Here is a 13,380-nt window from a genome sequence, read left to right as displayed (position 1 = left end):
GTTTTAAACTTTAAATGTCTTGTGGCAATGATTGGCGTACTCTAATCTTTGTGTAACGGTTATTATTTTGGCTTTTTTTGAACTATGTCGTAAGGGTATCGCTCAGTTGCTCCAATTTATAAACGAAGTCAATCACATTAAGCAATTAAAAAAAGCATATACATAATTACATTTGATCACTTTAAATATATATTTTAACAAAAAAAAATAAAATAATAGAACCTGAATGTCCGCTTGCATCCATTGCATTCTAAAAGGTCTTGCTAAGTTGTTTGGGTTCAATTGTAATAAATTAATAATAAACCTCTGGATTTTAAAAAGCACACCCTTAGAATAGGAGCGCAGCGAGCACGTACAAGCTAAGGAAGTATTGTATTCTTGTCCATCGGGCGAAATTAAAGCTTTCTCGAGGTTTCATATTTAAATGTTAAAAAGTAACATAGTCCTGAACTTGTGGTTGAATTTTTATCCTAGATATCGAGATTTTTGTAAAAAAATCAAAATTGTAGATGTAACAATTTTTCGAATTTTCAATTTCTCGATTTCCAGTGTTTTGATGACTCAATTTTTTGATATTTCAGTTTTTCAATTATTGACGTTTCTAAATTTTCGGTTTTTGGATTTTTCAATTTCTCGATTTTTCGACGTTTCGAATTTTCGATTACATATTTGATTTTCCCATTTCTCGATTTCTCTACTTTTCAATGTTTCCATTTCTTGACTTCTCGATTTTTCGATTCTTCAATTTTCCAAGTTTTTCAATTCTTCAATTTTTCGAAGTTTCAGTTTTGGGATTTTACAATTTTTCGATTCTTCAAATGTTCGATTTTTCCGGTTTCTCGATTTTTTGATTTTTCGATTTATCAATTTTTCGATGTTTCAGTTCTAAGATTTTTCAATTCAATTTCAATTCGGCTGCTCGATGTCTCAATTTCTACATTAATTTATTTTTGATTTCTCGATTTTGTGATTGTCCCCTTTCTCGATATCTCCATTTTTCAATGTTTGGATTTCTTGGCTTCTCGATTTCTCAATTTTTCAATTTTCCAGGTTTTCAATTCACCAATTTTTCGATTTTTCGTCTTTTAATTTTGACAATTTCTCAAATTTTCACTGTTTCCATTTTTTAACTTTTTCAGGTTTTCAATTTTTCGAAGTTTCAGTTTTGGATTTTTAAATTTTTCCGATTTCTCGATTTTCTCGATTTTATATATAATTGTCCTATTAATGGAACTTTGTATTCTGTTGGGCAATAAATTTTATCTTATCTTATCTTATCTTCTCATTTTTCGATTTCTCAATTTTCCGATGTTTCAGTTTTACGATTTAATGTTTCCACTTTTAAATTTTTGGCTTCTCAATTTATCAGTTTTTAACGTTTCTCAATTTCTCCATTAATTAATTTTTTGATTTCTCGTTTTTGTGACCTTTCCATTTCTCGATTTTTCCATTTTTCAATGTTTAGATTTCTTGACTTCCCGATTTCTTGATTTTTCCATTTTTCAATGTTTAGATTTCTTGACTTCCCAATTTCTTGATTTTTTGATTTTCAGGTTTTCAATTCTACAACTTTTCGATTTTTCAGGTTTTCAATTTTTCGTTTTCTCGGTTTTTCGACGTTTTGACTTCTTGATTTTTTAATTTTCCCATTTCTCGATTTCTTGACTTTTCAATGTTTCCATTACTTGAGTTTTCGATTTCTCAATTTTTCAGTTCTCCGGTTTTCAATTCACCAATTTTTCGATTTTTCGGATTTTTGATTTTCACGATTTCTCAAATTTTCAGTTTCCATTTCTTAACTTCTCGATGTTTCATTCAGGTTTTCGATTCCTCAATTTCTCGATTAATTTATTTTTTGATTTCTCGATTTTGTGGTTTTCCCATTTCTCGATTTTTTGATTTTTCAGGTTTTCAATTCTTCAAGTTTTTGATTTTTCAGGTTTTCAATTTTTCAATTCTTCGTTTTCTCGGTTTTTCGACGTTTGGATTTTCCGACTTTTTAATTTTCCCATTTCTCAATTTTTCAATTTTCCAGGTTTTCTATTCATCAATTTTTCAATTTTTCGGATTTTTGATTTTCACGATTTCTCAAATTTTTAGTTTCCATTTCTTAAGTTCTCGATTTTCCGATTTTTCAGATTTTCGATTTTTCAATTTTTCGATGATACAATTTTACGATTTTTCAATTTCTCGATTAAGTTTTCCGACGTTTAAATTTTTCGATTTTTTAATTTTTCAGTTTTTGACGTTTCTAAATTTCCGGCTTTTCGATTTCTCAATTTCTCTATTAATTTATTCTTTGATTTCTCGATTTTGTGATTTTCCCGTTTCGCGATTTCTCCATTTTTCAATGTTTACATTTCTTGACTTCTCGATTTTTCGATTTTTTGATTTTTCAGGCTGTCAATTTTTCAATTTTTCGTTTTCTAGGTTTTTCGACGTTCGTACTTTACGAGTTTTTAATTTTCCCATTTCCCAGTTTCTCGACTTTTCAATATTCCCATTTCTTGAGCTTTCGATTTTTTAATTTTTCAGTTTTCCAGGTTTTCAGTTCACCAATCTTTCGATTTTTCGGATTCTATTTTCACAATTTCTCAAATTTTCAGTGTTTCCATTTCTTAACTTCTCAATTTTTCAATTTTTCAGATTTTCGATTTTTCAATTTTGCTATTTTTTTTTGACTTCGTATTTCGATTTTTCAGTGTTTCGAAGTTTCACTTTTGGAATTTTTAAATTTTTCGATTCCTCAAATTTTCGATTTTCCCATTCCTCAAATTTTCGATTTTTCCGATTTCCCGATTTTTTCATTTTTCGATTTCTCCATTTTCCGATGTTTCAGTTTTACGATTTTTCAGTTTTTCGATTCAATTTATTGACTTTTAAATTTTTCCTTTTTTCAGTTTTTCAGTTTTTCGATTTCTCAATTAATCTATTTTTTGATTTCTCGATATTTTGATTTTCCCATTTCTCAATTTCTCCATTTTTCAATGGTTGGATTTCTTGACTTCTCGATTTCTCAATTTTTTGACTTCTCGATTTCTCAATTTTTTGATTTTTCAGGTTCTTCCACTTTTCGATTTTTAAGGTTTTCAATTTTTCAGGTTTTCAGTTTTTCAATTTTTCGTTTTCTCAATTTTTCGACGTTTTGACTTTTCGATTTTTTCATTTTCCTATTTCTCGTTTTCTCGACTTTTTAATGTTTCCATTTCTTGAGGTTTCGATTTCTCAATTTTTCAATTTTCCAAGTTTTCAATTCACCAATTTTTCGGTTTTTCGGAATTTTGATTTTCACGATTCCTTAAATTTTCAGTATTTCCATTTCTTAACTTCTCGATTTTTCAATTTTTCAGGTTTTCGATTTTTCAATTTTGGTATTTTTAAAATTTTTCGAAATTTCAGGTTTGAGATTTTTCAATTTCTTGTTCTTCAATTTTTCGATTCTTCAAATTTTCGATTTTTCAATTATTCCAATTTTCCTATTTTCTCAATTTTCCGATGTTTTAGTTTTTCGAGTTTTCGATTCAATTTTTCAACTTTTAAAGTTTCCGATTTTTCAATTTTTCAGTTTTTACCTAACGTTTCTAAATTTTCTGCTTTTCGATTACTCAATTTCTCGATTAATTTATTTTTTGATTTCCCGATTTTTTGATTTTTCAGGTTTTCAATTCTTCAATTTTTCGATGCTTCAGTTTTTGATTTTGCAATTTTGTTATTTCTTAAATTTTCGATTTTTCGACTTTGTTTTTCTAATTTTTCAATTTTACGAAGTTTCAGTTTTGGGATTTATCAATTTTTCGATTGTTCAAATTAACGATTTTTCCGCTTTCTGGATTTTTTCATTTTTCGATTTCTTAAATTTTCGATGTTTCAGTTTTACGATTTTTCAATTTTTTGATTAAATTTTTCGACTTTTAAATTTTTCGATTTTTCGGTTTATAAATTTTCGCCTTTTCGATTTCTCAGTTTCTCGATTAAATAATTTATTTTTTGATTTCCCAATTTTGCGATTTTCCCATTTCTCAATTTCTCCATTTTTCAATGTTTAGATTTCTTGACTTCTAGATTTCTCAATTTTTTGATTTTTCAGGTTTTCAGTTCTTCGACTTTTCGATTTTTTAATTTTCCTATTTTTCGTTTTCTCGACTTTTCAATATTTCCATTTCTTGAGTTTTCGATTTCTCAATTTTTCGGATTTTTGATTTTCATGATTTCTCAAATTTTCAGCGTTTCCGTTTCTGAACTTCTCGATTTTTCGATTATCAGGTTTTCGATTTTTCAATTTTGGTCTTTTTTAAATTTTTGATCTTTCGACTTCGTTTTTTCTATTTTTCAATTTTTCGATTAAGTTTTTCGACTTTTAAATTTTTCGATTTTTCAGTTTTTCAGTTTTTAAATTTTTGGGTCTTCGATTTCTCAATTTCTCGATTAATTTAATTTTTGATTTCTCGATTTTGTGATTTTCCCATTTCTCGATTTCTCCATTTTTCAATGTTTAGAACTCTTGACTTCTTGATTTCTGGATTTTATTAATTTTTCAGGTTTTCAATTCTTCCACTTTTCAATTTTTCAGGTTTTCAATTTTTCGTTTTCTCGGCTTTTCGACGTTTTGACCTTTCGATTTTTTAATTTTCCTTTTTTTGAGTTTTCGATTTCTCAATTTTTCGGATTTTTGATTTTCATGATTTCTCAAATTTTCAGTGTTTTCATTTCTTAACTTCTCGTATTTTCGATTCTTCAAATTTTCGGATTTTCGATTTTTCCGACTTTTCGTTTTTCTCATTTTTCGATTTTTCATATTTCCGATGTTTCAGTTTTACGATTTTTCAATTTTTCGACTTTTAAATTTATCGATTCTTCAGTTTATAACGTTTCTAAACCTTCGGCTTTTCGATTAATATTTTTTTTTTCTCGATTTTGTGATTTTCCCATTTCTCCATTTTTCAATGTTTCGATTTTTCGATTTTTTTCATTATTCAGGTTTTCAATTCTTCAAATTTTCAATTTTTCACGTTTTCCTTTGCTCCATTTTTCGACGTTTTGACTTTTTGATTTCTCGATTTTTCAATTTTCCAGGTTTTCAATTCTTTCATTTTTCGAATGTTTGATTTCCACGATTTCTCAGCTTTTCAGTTTCCATTTCTTAGCTTCTCGATTTTTCGATTTTTCAGGTTTTCAATTCTTCAACTTTTCAATTTTTCGATTTTTCGCTTCCTCATTTTTTCGACGTTTCGACTTTTCGACTTTTGTGGATTTTTCTATTTCTCGATTTCCCGACTTTCCAATGTTTCTATTTCTTGACTTTTCGATTCTCGATTTTTCAGTTTTCCAGGTTTTTAATTAAATTTTTCGATTTTTCGGATTTTTGATTTTCACTATTTCTGGAATTCGTATTTGATTTTTCAATGTTTCGAAGTTTCAGTTTTGGAATTTTTCAATTTTTCGATGCTTCAATTTTTCTATTCTTCAAATTTTCGGTTTTCCGATTTTTTTACCGATTTCTCGATTTTTTCATTTTTCGATTTCTCAATTTTCCGATGTTTCACTTTTACGATTTTTCGACTTTTTGATTCAATTTTTCTTAAATTAGTCAGTTTTTACCTAACGATTCTAAATTTTCGACTTTTCGGTTTCTCAATTTCTCGATTAATTTATTTTTTGATTTCTCGATTTTGTGATTTTCCCAATTCTCGATTTTTCCATATTTCAATGTTTAGATTTCTTGACTTCTTGATATATCGACTTTTTTATTTTTCAGGTTTTCAATTCATCAACTCTTCGATTTTTAAGGTTTTCAATTTTTCGTTTTCTCGGTTTTTCGACGTTTTGACTTTTTAGATTTTTTAACTTTCCCATTTCTCGATTTGTCGACATTTCAATGTTTCCATTTTTTGAGTTTTCGATTTCTCAATTTTTTCAAGTTTCCAAGTTTTCAATTCACCAATTTTTCGATTTTTCGGATTTTATTTTCACGCTTTCTCAAATTTCCAGTGTTTCTATTTATGAACTACCGATTTTCGATTTTTAAATTTTGCTACTTTTTAAATTTTCGGTTTTTCGACTTCGTATTTCGATTTTTCAATATTTCAAAGTTTCGGTTTTGGGACTTGTCAATTTTTCGATTCTTCAAATTTTCGATTTTTCCGATTTCCTGATTTTTTTATTTTTCGATTTCTGAATTTTTCGATGTTTCAGTTTTACGATTTTTCAATATTTCGACTTTTAAATTTTCTGATTTTTCAGTTTTTCAGTTTTTAACGTTTCTAAATTTTCGGCTTTTCGCTTTCTCAATTTGTCGATTAATTTATTTTTTGATTTCTCGATTTCTTGAATTTCCCTTTTCTCAATATCTCCACTTTCCAATGTTTCCATTTCTTCACTTTTTGATTTTCACGATTTTCAACTTTTCAGTGTTTCCATTTCTTAACTTCTCTATTTCTCGATTTTTCGATTTTTCAGGTGATGAATTCTTCAATTTTCAGATTTTTCCGTTTTACGATTTTTAAATTTTTGATTCAATTTTTCGACTTAATAATTTTTCGATTTTTCAGTTTTTCAAAGTTTCGGTTTTGGAATTTTTTCATTATTTCGATCCTTCAATTTTTTTTATTTTTCGACTTTGCGATTTTTCGATTTCCCGATTTCTTACTTTTGCGATTTTTAAATTTTTAGATTTTCCATTTTTTCAATTTTTCGATTTTTTGATGTTTCGACTTTTAAATTTATCGATTCTTCAGTTTTTCAGTTTATAACGTTTCTAAATTTTCGACTTTTCGATTAATATATTTTTGATTTCTCGATTTTGTGATTTTCCCATTTCTCCATATTTCAATGTTTCGATTTTTTCATTATTCAGGTTTTCAATTCTTCAAATTTTCAATTTTTCACGTTTTCCTTTGCTCCATTTTTCGACGTTTCGAATTTTTGATTTCCACGATTTCTCAGCTTTTCAGTTTCCATTTCTTAGCTTCTCGATTTTTCAATTTTTCAGGTTTTCAATTCTTCAATTTTCAATTTTTCGATTTTTCGCTTCCTCGTTTTTTCGACGTTTCGACTTTTCGACTTTGTGGATTTTTCCATTTCTCGATTCCTCGACTTTCCAATGTTTCTATTTCTTGACTTTTCGAGTCTCGATTTTTCAGTTTTCCAGGTTTTTAATTCAATTTTTCGATTTTTCGGATTTTTGATTTTCACGATTTCCCAAATTTTCATTGTTTTCATTTCTTAATTTCTCGATTTCTCTATTTTTCAAGTTTTCGATTTTTCGAGTTCGTATTTGATTTTTCAATGTTTCGAAGTTTCAATTTTGGGATTTTTCAATTTTCGATGCTTCAATTTTTCTATTCTTCAAATTTTGGGTTTTCCGATTTCTCGATTTTTTCATTTTTAGATTTCTCAATTTTCCGATGTTTAACTTTTACGATTTTTCGACTTTTTGATTCAATTTTTCTTAAATTATTCAGTTTTTACCTAACGATTCTAAATTTTCGACTTTTCGGTTTCTCAATTTCTCGATTAATTTATTTTTTGATTTCTCGATTTTGTGATTTTCCCATTTCTCGATTTCTCCATTTTTCAATGTTTAGATTTCTTGACTTCTTGATATCTCGACTTTTTTATTTTTAAGGTTTTCAATTTTTCTTTTTGTTGGTTTTTCGACGTTTTGACGTTTTAGATTTTTTAACTTTGCCATTTCTCGATTTGTCGACTTTTCAATGTTTCCATTTTTCGAGTTTTCGATTTCTCAATTTTTCCGGGTTTTCAATTCACCAATTTTTCGATTTTTCGGATTTTATTTTCACGCTTTCTCAAATTTCCAGTGTTTCTATTTCTTAACTACCCGATTTTTCGATTTTCCAGGTTTTCGATTTTTAAATTTTCGGTTTTTCGACTTCGTATTTCGATTTTTCAATATTTCAAAATTTCAGTTTTGGGACTTGTCAATTTTTCGATTCTTCAAATTTTCGATTTTTCCAATTTCCCGATTTTTTTATTTTTCGATTTCTGAATTTTTCGATGTTTCAGTTTTACGATTTTTCAAATTTTTCGACTTTTAAATTTTCCGATTTTTCAGTTTTTAACGTTTCTAAATTTTCGGTTTTTCTCTTTCTCAATTTATCGATTAATTTATTTTTTGATTTCTCGATTTTTTGAATTTCCCATTTCTCAATTTCTCCACTTTCCAATGTTTCCATTTCTTCAGTTTTTGATTTACACGATTTTCAACTTTTCAGTGTTTCCATTTCTTAACTTCTCGATTTTTCGGTGTTTCAACTTATCGATTTTTTGATTTTTCGATTTCTGGCTTCCTCGTTTCGATTTTTCGTGTTTTTGATTTTCATGATTTCTCGACTTTTCAGTTTTCCATTTCTTAACTTCTCTATTTCTCGATTTTTCGATTTTTCAGGTAATTAATTCTTCAATTTTCAGATTTTTCCGTTTTACGATTTTTAAATTTTTCGATTCAATTTTTCGACTTTAAATTTTCGATTTTTCAGTTTTTCAAAGTTTCGATTTTTTGATGTTTCGATTTCACGATTTTTCGGTTCTTAAATTTTTCGATAATTTAATTTTTCAATTTTTAAAATTTTTGATTTTTCTATTTCTTGCCAAATATGTCTATTTTTCAATTTTTTTAATTGAAAAATTTAGAATTAAAAAAATGGACAAATCGGAAAATCAACAAACCCTAAAAAAAAGAAAAATCGAGAAATTGAACAATCAAAACATCGAAACCTCGATAAAACCAGAAATAGAAAAATTGAAAAACTGATAAATCTATAATTTAAAATTTCGATTTTTCGACTTCCTTCTTTTGATGTTTCGGTTTTTAATTTTCGATGTTTCGATTTCCCAGTTTTTCTACTTTTCAGATGTTCCGATTTTTCATTTTTTCAGTTTTTTGTCTTTGAGGTTTTTCGATTTTTCAATTTTTCGATCTCTAAACTCTTGGATATTACCATTTTTCAATTTTTCGTATTTCAAAATTTTTTATTTTTCAGTTTTTTGAGTTTGCAGTATTTGTAGATTTTTCAAATTTTCAAGTTTTCGATTCAGTTTTTCAACACTTCAATCAGGTAATTTTCCAAATGTTCGATTTTTTGATGTTTTGATTGCTCGTTTTTTGGATTTTTGGATTTTTTTTATTCAATTTAAACTAAAACGATGACAATGATGCAGTTCAATAATCGGCGTTCAACATTTACAGAAAACTCAGGTGTAATTGGTGGCCTCAAGTATTATTGCACAGCCTCCCGCGATGATAAATAACAAAACGCGGTATTTGTTGGACATAAAACACGATGCCGCTCTGCAACCTTTATTAAAAAACCGTCCCTGATCCCAAGTATCTAATAAAAGATCTAAAGGATGCAGAAGATCTGCTCGGTAACACCGAAGTTTTTAATTATAAAACTGAAGTACTTCTGTCTTTTATAAATTCAATATCCAGAGCAAAATAAACCAACATTATGAACAAGTTCTCGGGAAACTACCTAATTTCCTCATATTATTTTGTACGTATCAAAGTTCCGAAACTCTGACCACCACCACCACATTACACGCACTAGTATTATTTAATTTACCTCGTTATCAGAGTGACGCAAATAGCAAAAAAAAGATAACAATGCGTTACGTAACAATTATACCTACAACACAATATCATTCCTGTTCAATGCGAAGACCAACGGAATTGTGGTCGGAATTCAAACCCACCACTCGTGGCCAAGGTAAAAAACCGCCAAATTCGAAAAAAACCTTCTCTATCCTTCCTGTCACGGTCAGAACTACGTAACTGACAAAACCTCATCTAAAATTAATAAGAAAAGTTGGCGCTTCCTTCACGCTGGGTTTTCTGTAATGATCGAACCGGTAGAGTTTGTGGGTCAAGATTCCCGAAACGAAGGAATTCATTCTAGAAGTAATGAGGTTTTATTAAAAATTAAAATATTTATGCCGCGTTAATATTTGAGAGCGACGTTTCTTTTTCTCTTTCCACATCCTGGTGACCAGCGCTGAAATATTAGAAGTTTTGTCTGACCTATCACGCTCAAAAATGTGCAAAATAATGGTTTCCAAATTAGCGCCGATCGTTAAATTACCCATTATTCACCATTCCAAAAATCGAGAGTCAGTGAAAACTTGAAGCCTGACTTGCAGTTTAAACAATCACGGTAGGTGTTTGGGTCTCGTTACAGCGTCGTGGAAAACCCAGCGATTTGCCAGTGCTAAACAAACAGTTTTCTGCCGTCATAACAATTTAATGTTGTTTGTTTTAAAGAAAATTAAGGATATTTCAATCAGTGTTGCAGAGGTCGGACATCCGTTTCGTCAACCTGTTAAAACGTAAATGTGTTGGAAATTTCGCCCCCACATGTTTTTATTACTTCCCGAGCGTAAGCTGGTGATCAAGTTCATCGGGCGACTTGCCAGTTTTTCGATTCTTCAATTTTTCGATTTTCTGATATTTCAGTTTTACGATTATTCAGTTCGAGTTTTCAATTTTGAATTTTTGTCATTCTTGAATTAAATTTTTCGATTTCTCAATTTTTTTACTTTTAGGGCCAGTTTATACAATATTTTAATCGCAGTTAAAGTTTCGATTTCTGGACATTCGATTTCTCGACTTTTCAGTTTTTCAGTTCTTCAATTTTTCAATTATTGGATTTTTTCAAATTTCGATTTTTCGAGTTTTCTATTTCTCAGTTTGTTAGTTTTTTATTTCTCCATTTTCAATTTTTCCAATACTTAATTTTTTGATACTTCAAATTCGGAATTTTTTAATGTTTCAATGCCTTAATTTTCGATTCCCCGACTTCTCAATTTTTCGACATTTTAAAATTTTTTCGTTTTTAAATTGTAGATTTTTCGATTTTTTAGTTGTTGGAGTTTTCAATTTTTCAATTCATCGAATTTGTAATGTTTAGATGTTTCAATTTTTTGATCTTTCGATTGTCGATCTTTCGATTTTTCGACTTCTTGAAACACATTAAACTTTACGGTTTTTCCATTTTCCGGTTTTTCAAGTTTTTGATTTCTCGATCTCTTGAAATTTCGATTTCTCGATGTTTCAATTTTTCCATTTCTATATTTTTGAAGTTTTTGATTTCTGAATTTTTCAAGATTTCAAATTTGGGAATTTTTCAGTTTCTGGATTTTTAAATTTTTCCAAATTTTAATTTTTTGATTTTTTAAATTTTAGGTTTACCAATGTTTCGATGTTTAGATTTTTCGATATTTCAATTTTTCGGCTTTTAAATTTTTCGATTTTCCAAATTTTCGATGTTTTATTTTCCAATTTTTTGATTTCTCAATTTATTCAACATTTCAGTTTTGGAATTTTTCAATTTTTCGATTTTTTGGTTTTTCGCGTCTGCAGTTTTTCGATTTTTCTTTTTTTGGATTTTTTAAACCTTGAATTTTACGATTTCCCAATTTCACGTCTTTGCAGTTTTTTTTGTTTTTTCAATTTTTCGATTTTCCAAATTTTTGATTATATGAATTTTTAAAGTTTCGACTTTTTGACATCAAAGAAAGATTTTAAAAAATTTTTGATTTTTCAATTTTCAATTTTTCGGTTTTTAAATTTTTCGATTTTTGGATGAATCGAGATTTCGATGTTACAATTTTCCGATTTTTCAATTCTTCGATTTTTAATTTTACGATTTGTCGATTTTAGGTTATTTGGAATTCCCGATTTTTCGGTTTTTCAAATTCTCGAGTCTTTGTTTTCTCGATTATTTTTCGATTTTTTGATTTTTTGATATCTCGATTTTCATTTCAAGTTTGGGAATTTTTCATTCCCTCGATTTTTCAATTTATCGATTTTTCGATTTCTCGGTTTTTCGATTCGGCTTTTCGATGTTTCGATTTTCTACTTTTTGGATCTGTCTATTTTTCAAGTTTTCGATTTCCCAATTTTTCAACATTTCAGTTTTGTGATTTTTCAGTTTCTCAATTTTTCAGTTTTTAGATTCTTCAGTTTTTCAATTTTTGAAATTTTGAATTTTGCAACTATTCTATTATATGATTTTTTGATATTTTGATTTCTCGATCTTTCGATTTTTTAACTTCTTTTAGATTTTACGGTTTTTCCAGTTTTCGATTTTCAAAATTTTTTATTTTTCTATTTTCAATTTTTCGATTGTTCAATTTCCTGAATTTTCAATTTTTCGATTTTATGCTATTTTTATTTCCAGATTTTTCGGTTTTCAACTTTCGAGTTTTTTTCTCGAATATTTTTATATTTCGATTTCCTAATTTTTCAGTTTGTCGACTTTTTGATTTCTCGATTTTCATTTCAAGTTTTTGGATGTTTCAATTTCTGGATTTTTTCAAGACTTTCATTTTTCGATTTTAAAAATTTTAAAGTTTTCAATTTTTTCATGTTTGGATTTTTCGACTTTTCGGTTTTTCGATTTTGCGATTTTCCAATTTTTCGATGTTTCTATTTTTCAATTTTTCGATTTCCCAATTTTTCAACATTTCAGTTTGGGGATTTTTCAATTTTTCGATTTTTCAGTTTTCCGATTTTTTAAATTTTGATTTTTCCAATTTTCCAATTTTCCAATTTCTCATTGTTTTGATTTTTGGTTCTTTTTTTCAGTTTTTTAGTTTTTGAATTTTTCGATTATATAATTTTTTGATGTTTCGATTTTTCGATCTTTCGATTTAGTAACTTCGTTTAGATTTTATGGTTTTTCCATTCTCCGATTTTTAAAATTTTTGATTTTTCGAATTTTGGATTAATCGAGATTTCGATTTCCCAATTTTTCAGTTTTTCGATTTTTAACTTTACGATTTTTGGATTTTATACTATTTGAATCTCCCGATTTTGCGGTTTTTGGACTTCTCGAGTTTTTGTTTTCTCGATCATTTGATATTTCGATTTCTCAATGTTTTAATTTCTCTATTTTTCGATTTCTCGGTTTTTCAATTCGGCTTTTCGATTTTCCAATTTTGCAATTTCCCAATTTCTCGTTTTTTTAATTTTTTTCTCTGTTTTAAATTATTCAATTTTTAATTTTACAATTTTTCGATTTTATGCTATTCGGATTTCCCGATTTTTCAGTTTTTCGATTTATCGAGTTTTTGTGTTCTCGATCATCTGATATTTCGGTTTCTCAAAGTTTCAATTTTTCAATTTGTCCATTTTTATTAGAAGTTTAGTAATTTTTCAAAACTTAAATTTTTAGATTTTTTAAATTTTAGATTTTTCGACACTTAGATGTTTCGATTTTTGGATATCTTGTTTTTTCGAATCGGCTGTTTTATTTTTCGATTTAATGCTATTTTGATTTCTCGATTTTTCGGTTTTTGGACTTCTCGATTTATCAATTTCTCGGTTTTCGATCTTTTGATGTTTCGATTACTCTATATTTCGGT

The 13,380-nt window shown here is 28.0% G+C and overlaps 2 protein-coding genes across 4 annotated transcripts in view; one reads left to right on the top strand and one right to left on the bottom strand.

Moving 5' to 3' along the window:
• LOC135128710 (uncharacterized) overlaps positions 1–13,380 on the bottom strand; it is a 263,420-nt gene that overhangs the window by 135,744 nt on the left and 114,296 nt on the right. The gene's annotated exons all lie outside the window — the stretch shown is intronic.
• The window catches only part of LOC135128708 (uncharacterized), a 97,902-nt gene that overhangs the window by 51,790 nt on the left and 32,732 nt on the right, over positions 1–13,380 (top strand). The window lies entirely within an intron of this gene.

This window comes from Zophobas morio, unplaced genomic scaffold (assembly GCF_036711695.1).
Source record: "Zophobas morio isolate AGI-343-1 ecotype UQ-CSIRO unplaced genomic scaffold, CSIRO_AGI_Zmor_V1 ptg000014l, whole genome shotgun sequence".
Classification (NCBI taxonomy): domain Eukaryota; kingdom Metazoa; phylum Arthropoda; class Insecta; order Coleoptera; family Tenebrionidae; genus Zophobas; species Zophobas morio.
Note: the sequence above shows the minus strand (reverse complement) of the source record. Positions and strands in the feature narration are given on the sequence as shown.